A 7,318-nucleotide genomic window follows, 5' to 3' on the forward strand; every position below is an offset into this window, starting at 1 on the left:
GTATTGAATTAGATGTAAGAGTAAATGGTATTGTTAGTTAGTAGTTGTAGAACGTAAAGCGTATTGAATTAGATGTAAGAGTAAATGGTGTTGTTAGTTAGTAGTTGTAAAACGTAAAGAGTATTGAATTAGATGTAAGAGTAAATGGTGTTGTTAGTAAGTAGTTGTAGAACGAAAAGAGTATTGGATTAGATGTAAGAGTAAATGGTGTTGTAAGTTAGTAGTTGTAGAACGTAAAGAGTATTAAATTAGATGTAAGAGTAAATGGTGTTGTTAGTTAGTAGTTATAGAATGTAAAGCGTATTGAATTAGATGTAAGAGTAAATGGTGTTGTTAGTTAGTAGTTGTAGAACGTAAAGAGTATTGAATTAGATGTAAGAGTAAATGGTGTTGTTAGTAATAAGTTGTAGAACGTAAAGAGTATTGAATTAGATGTAAGAGTAAATGGTATTGTTAGTTAGTAGTTGTAGAATGTAAAGCGTATTGAATTAGATGTAAGAGTAAATGGTGTTGTTAGTTAGTAGTTGTAAAATGTAAAGAGTATTGAATTAGATGTAAGAGTAAATGGTGTTGTTAGTAAGTAGTTGTAGAACGAAAAGAGTATTGGATTAGATGTAAGAGTAAATGGTGTTGTTAGTAAGTAGTTGTAGAACGTAAAGTGTATTGAATTAGATTAAGAGTAAATGGTGTTGTTAGTTTGTAGTTATAGAATGTAAAGCGTATTGAATTAGATGTAAGAGTAAATGGTGTTGTTAGTTAGTAGTTGTAGAACGTAAAGAGTATTGAATTAGATGTAAGGGTAAATGGTGTTGTTAGTTTGTAGTTATAGAATGTAAAGCGTATTGAATTAGATGTTAGAGTAAATGGTGTTGTTAGTAAGTAGTTGTAGAACGTAAAGAGTATTGAATTAGATGTAAGAGTAAATGGTATTGTTAGTAAGTAATTGTAGAACGTAAAGAGTATTGAATTAGATGTAAGAGCAAATGGTGTTATTAGTTAGTATAGCAATTAGATTTTGAAAACCTTTCTTTTTGAGTGGAAAGGGATGGCTAATAGGGGATGGTGGAGGCCATTGTGCTCCCGAACCAAAGTGAGAGGGAGCTCAGCGTAGATTAGGTGTAATTAGATAAGTTGATACAAGAATTAGTTGTTAGAGTAAATGGTGTTGAGTTAGTAGCTGTAGTAAGTATTAGATGTTTGATTTAGATGTAGGAATAAATGGTGTGATTAGTAAGTATTTGTAGAACGTATAAGGTATTGAATTAGATTTAGGAGTAAATGGTGTTGTTAGTTAGTAGTTGTAGAACGTAAAGCGTATTGAATTAGATATAAGAGTAAATGGTGTTGTTAGTTAGTAGCTGTAGAATGTAAAGCGTATTGAATTAGATGTAAGAGTAAATGGTGTTGTTAGTTAGTAGTTGTAGAACGTAAAGAGTATTGAATTAGATGTAAGAGTAAATGGTGTTGTTAGAAAGTAGTTGTAGAACGAAAAGAGTATTGGATTAGATGTAAGAGTAAATGGTGTTGTTAGTAAGTAGTTGTAGAACGTAAAGAGTATTGAATAAGATGTAAGAGTAAATGGTATTGTTAGTTAGTAGTTATAGAATGTAAAGCGTATTGAATTAGATTAAGAGTAAATGGTGTTGTTAGTAAGTAGTTGTAGAACGTAAAGTGTATTGAATTAGATTAAGAGTAAATGGTGTTGTTAGTTAGTAGTTGTAGAACGTAAAGCGTATTGAATTAGATGTAAGAGTAAATGGTGTTGTTGGTTAGTAGCTGTAGAATGTAAAGCGTATTGAATTAGATGTAAGAGTAAATGGTGTTGTTAGTTAGTAGCTGTAGAATGTAAAGCGTATTGAATTAGATGTAAGAGTAAATGGTGTTGTTAGTTAGTAGTTGTAGAACGTAAAGAGTATTAAATTAGATGTAAGAGTAAATGGTGTTGTTAGTTAGTAGTTATAGAATGTAAAGCGTATTGAATTAGATGTAAGAGTAAATGGTGTTGTTAGAAAGTAGTTGTAGAACGAAAAGAGTATTGGATTAGATTTAGTAGTAAATGGTATTGTTAGTTAGTAGTTATAGAATGTAAAGCGTATTGAATTAGATTAAGAGTAAATGGTGTTGTTAGTAAGTAGTTGTAGAACGTAAAGTGTATTGAATTAGATTAAGAGTAAATGGTGTTGTTAGTTAGTAGTTATAGAATGTAAAGCGTATTGAATTAGATGTAAGAGTAAATGGTGTTGTTTGTTAGTAGTTGTAGAACGTAAAGAGTATTGAATTAGATGTAAGAGTAAATGGTATTGTTAGTTAGTAGTTGTAGAATGTAAAGCGTATTGAATTAGATGTAAGAGTAAATGGTGTTGTCAGTAAGTAGTTGTAGAACGAAAAGAGTATTGGATTAGATGTAAGAGTAAATGGTATTGTTAGTTAGTAGTTGTAGAATGTAAAGCGTATTGAATTAGATGTAAGAGTAAATGATGTTGTTAGTTAGTAGTTGTAAAACGTAAAGAGTATTGAATTAGATGTAAGAGTAAATGGTGTTGTTAGTAAGTAGTTGTAGAACGAAAAGAGTATTGGATTAGATGTAAGAGTAAATGGTGTTGTTAGTAAGTAGTTGTAGAACGTAAAGTGTATTGAATTAGATTAAGAGTAAATGGTGTTGTTAGTTTGTAGTTATATAATGTAAAGCGTATTGAATTAGATGTAAGAGTAAATGGTGTTGTTAGTAAGTAGTTGTAGAACGTAAAGAGTATTGAATTAGATGTAAGAGTAAATGGTATTGTTAGTTAGTAGTTGTAGAACGTAAAGAGTATTGAATTAGATGTAAGAGCAAATGGTGTTATTAGTTAGTATAGCAATTAGATTCTGAAAACCTTTCTTTTTGAGTGGAAAGGGATGGCTAATAGGGGATGGTGGAGGCCATTGAGCTCCCGAACCAAAGTGAGAGGGAGCTCAGCGTAGATTAGGTGTAATTAGATAAGTTGATACAAGAATTAGTTGTTAGAGTAAATGGTGTTGAGTTAGTTAGCTGTAATAAGTATTAGATGTTTGATTTAGATGTAGGAATAAATGGTGTGATTAGTAAGTATTTGTAGAACGTATAAGGTATTGAATTAGATTTAGGAGTAAATGGTGTTGTTAGTTAGTAGTTGTAGAACGTAAAGCGTATTGAATTAGATGTAAGAGTAAATGGTGTTGTTGGTTAGTAGCTGTAGAATGTAAAGCGTATTGAATTAGATGTAAGAGTAGATGGTGTTGTTAGTTAGTAGCTGTAGAATGTAAAGCGTATTGAATTAGATGTAAGAGTAAATGGTGTTGTTAGTTAGTAGTTGTAGAACGTAAAGAGTATTAAATTAGATGTAAGAGTAAATGGTGTTGTTAGTTAGTAGTTATAGAATGTAAAGCGTATTGAATTAGATGTAAGAGTAAATGGTGTTGTTAGAAAGTAGTTGTAGAACGAAAAGAGTATTGGATTAGATTTAGTAGTAAATGGTGTTGTTAGTTAGTAGTTGTAGAACGTAAAACGTATTGAATTAGATGTAAGAGTAAATTGTGTTGTTAGTTAGTAGGTGTAGAACGTAAAGCGTATTGAATTAGATGTAAGAGTAAATGGTGTTGTTAGTTAGTAGTTGTAAAACGTAAAGAGTATTGAATTAGATGTAAGAGTAAATGGTGTTGTTAGTAAGTAGTTGTAGAACGAAAAGAGTATTGGATTAGATGTAAGAGTAAATGGTGTTGTTAGTTAGTAGTTGTAGAACGTAAAGAGTATTAAATTAGATGTAAGAGTAAATGGTGTTGTTAGTTAGTAGTTATAGAATGTAAAGCGTATTGAATTAGATGTAAGAGTAAATGGTGTTGTTAGTTAGTAGTTGTAGAACGTAAAGAGTATTGAATTAGATGTAAGAGTAAATGGTGTTGTTAGTAATAAGTTGTAGAACGTAAAGAGTATTGAATTAGATGTAAGAGTAAATGGTATTGTTAGTTAGTAGTTGTAGAATGTAAAGCGTATTGAATTAGATGTAAGAGTAAATGGTGTTGTTAGTTAGTAGTTGTAAAACGTAAAGAGTATTGAATTAGATGTAAGAGTAAATGGTGTTGTTAGTAAGTAGTTGTAGAACGAAAAGAGTATTGGATTAGATGTAAGAGTAAATGGTGTTGTTAGTAAGTAGTTGTAGAACGTAAAGTGTATTGAATTAGATTAAGAGTAAATGGTGTTGTTAGTTTGTAGTTATAGAATGTAAAGCGTATTGAATTAGATGTAAGAGTAAATGGTGTTGTTAGTTAGTAGTTGTAGAACGTAAAGAGTATTGAATTAGATGTAAGAGTAAATGGTGTTGTTAGTAAGTAGTTGTAGAACGTAAAGAGTATTGAATTAGATGTAAGAGTAAATGGTATTGTTAGTAAGTAATTGTAGAACGTAAAGAGTATTGAATTAGATGTAAGAGCAAATGGTGTTATTAGTTAGTATAGCAATTAGATTTTGAAAACCTTTCTTTTTGAGTGGAAAGGGATGGCTAATAGGGGATGGTGGAGGCCATTGAGCTCCCGAACCAAAGTGAGAGGGAGCTCAGCGTAGATTAGGTGTAATTAGATAAGTTGATACAAGAATTAGTTGTTAGAGTAAATGGTGTTGAGTTAGTAGCTGTAGTAAGTATTAGATGTTTGATTTAGATGTAGGAATAAATGGTGTGATTAGTAAGTATTTGTAGAACGTATAAGGTATTGAATTAGATTTAAGAGTAAATGGTGTTGTTAGTTAGTAGTTGTAGAACGTAAAGAGTATTGAATTAGATATAAGAGTAAATGGTGTTGTTAGTTAGTAGCTGTAGAATGTAAAGCGTATTGAATTAGATGTAAGAGTAAATGGTGTTGTTAGTTAGTAGTTGTAGAACGTAAAGAGTATTGAATTAGATGTAAGAGTAAATGGTGTTGTTAGAAAGTAGTTGTAGAACGAAAAGAGTATTGGATTAGATGTAAGAGTAAATGGTGTTGTTAGTAAGTAGTTGTAGAATGTAAAGAGTATTAAATTAGATGTAAGAGTAAATGGTGTTGTTAGTAAGTAGTTGTAGAACGTAAAGAGTATTGAATAAGATGTAAGAGTAAATGGTATTGTTAGTAGTTATAGAATGTAAAGCGTATTGAATTAGATTAAGAGTAAATGGTGTTGTTAGTTAGTAGTTGTAGAACGTAAAGTGTATTGAATTAGATTAAGAGTAAATGGTGTTGTTAGTTAGTAGTTGTAGAACGTAAAGCGTATTGAATTAGATGTAAGAGTAAATGGTGTTGTTAGTTAGTAGCTGTAGAATGTAAAGCGTATTGAATTAGATGTAAGAGTAAATGGTGTTGTTAGTTAGTAGCTGTAGAATGTAAAGCGTATTGAATTAGATGTAAGAGTAAATGGTGTTGTTAGTTAGTAGTTGTAGAACGTAAAGAGTATTAAATTAGATGTAAGAGTAAATGGTGTTGTTAGTTAGTAGTTATAGAATGTAAAGCGTATTGAATTAGATGTAAGAGTAAATGGTGTTGTTAGAAAGTAGTTGTAGAACGAAAAGAGTATTGAATTAGATTTAGTAGTAAATGGTATTGTTAGTTAGTAGTTATAGAATGTAAAGCGTATTGAATTAGATTAAGAGTAAATGGTGTTGTTAGTAAGTAGTTGTAGAACGTAAAGTGTATTGAATTAGATTAAGAGTAAATGGTGTTGTTAGTTAGTAGTTATAGAATGTAAAGCGTATTGAATTAGATGTAAGAGTAAATGGTGTTGTTAGTTAGTAGTTGTAGAACGTAAAGAGTATTGAATTAGATGTAAGAGTAAATGGTATTGTTAGTTAGTAGTTGTAGAATGTAAAGCGTATTGAATTAGATGTAAGAGTAAATGGTGTTGTTAGTTAGTAGTTGTTAAACGTAAAGAGTATTGAATTAGATGTAAGAGTAAATGGTGTTGTTAGTAAGTAGTTGTAGAACGAAAAGAGTATTGGATTAGATGTAAGAGTAAATGGTATTGTTAGTTAGTAGTTGTAGAATGTAAAGCGTATTGAATTAGATGTAAGAGTAAATGGTGTTGTTAGTTAGTAGTTGTAGAACGTAAAGAGTATTGAATTAGATGTAAGAGTAAATGGTGTTGTTAGTAAGTAGTTGTAGAACGAAAAGAGTATTGGATTAGATGTAAGAGTAAATGGTGTTGTTAGTAAGTAGTTGTAGAACGTAAAGTGTATTGAATTAGATGTAAGAGTAAATGGTGTTGTTAGTAATAAGTTGTAGAACGTAAAGAGTATTGAATTAGATGTAAGAGTAAATGGTATTGTTAGTTAGTAGTTGTAGAACGTAAAGCGTATTGAATTAGATGTAAGAGTAAATGGTGTTGTTAGTTAGTAGTTGTAAAACGTAAAGAGTATTGAATTAGATGTAAGAGTAAATGGTGTTGTTAGTAAGTAGTTGTAGAACGAAAAGAGTATTGGATTAGATGTAAGAGTAAATGGTGTTGTAAGTTAGTAGTTGTAGAACGTAAAGAGTATTAAATTAGATGTAAGAGTAAATGGTGTTGTTAGTTAGTAGTTATAGAATGTAAAGCGTATTGAATTAGATGTAAGAGTAAATGGTGTTGTTAGTTAGTAGTTGTAGAACGTAAAGAGTATTGAATTAGATGTAAGAGTAAATGGTGTTGTTAGTAATAAGTTGTAGAACGTAAAGAGTATTGAATTAGATGTAAGAGTAAATGGTATTGTTAGTTAGTAGTTGTAGAATGTAAAGCGTATTGAATTAGATGTAAGAGTAAATGGTGTTGTTAGTTAGTAGTTGTAAAATGTAAAGAGTATTGAATTAGATGTAAGAGTAAATGGTGTTGTTAGTAAGTAGTTGTAGAACGAAAAGAGTATTGGATTAGATGTAAGAGTAAATGGTGTTGTTAGTAAGTAGTTGTAGAACGTAAAGTGTATTGAATTAGATTAAGAGTAAATGGTGTTGTTAGTTTGTAGTTATAGAATGTAAAGCGTATTGAATTAGATGTAAGAGTAAATGGTGTTGTTAGTTAGTAGTTGTAGAACGTAAAGAGTATTGAATTAGATGTAAGGGTAAATGGTGTTGTTAGTTTGTAGTTATAGAATGTAAAGCGTATTGAATTAGATGTTAGAGTAAATGGTGTTGTTAGTAAGTAGTTGTAGAACGTAAAGAGTATTGAATTAGATGTAAGAGTAAATGGTATTGTTAGTAAGTAATTGTAGAACGTAAAGAGTATTGAATTAGATGTAAGAGCAAATGGTGTTATTAGTTAGTATAGCAATTAGATTTTGAAAACCTTTCTTTTTGAGTGGAAAGGGAT

The sequence above is a fragment of the Aricia agestis genome, chromosome 13, assembly GCF_905147365.1.
Source record: "Aricia agestis chromosome 13, ilAriAges1.1, whole genome shotgun sequence".
Classification (NCBI taxonomy): domain Eukaryota; kingdom Metazoa; phylum Arthropoda; class Insecta; order Lepidoptera; family Lycaenidae; genus Aricia; species Aricia agestis.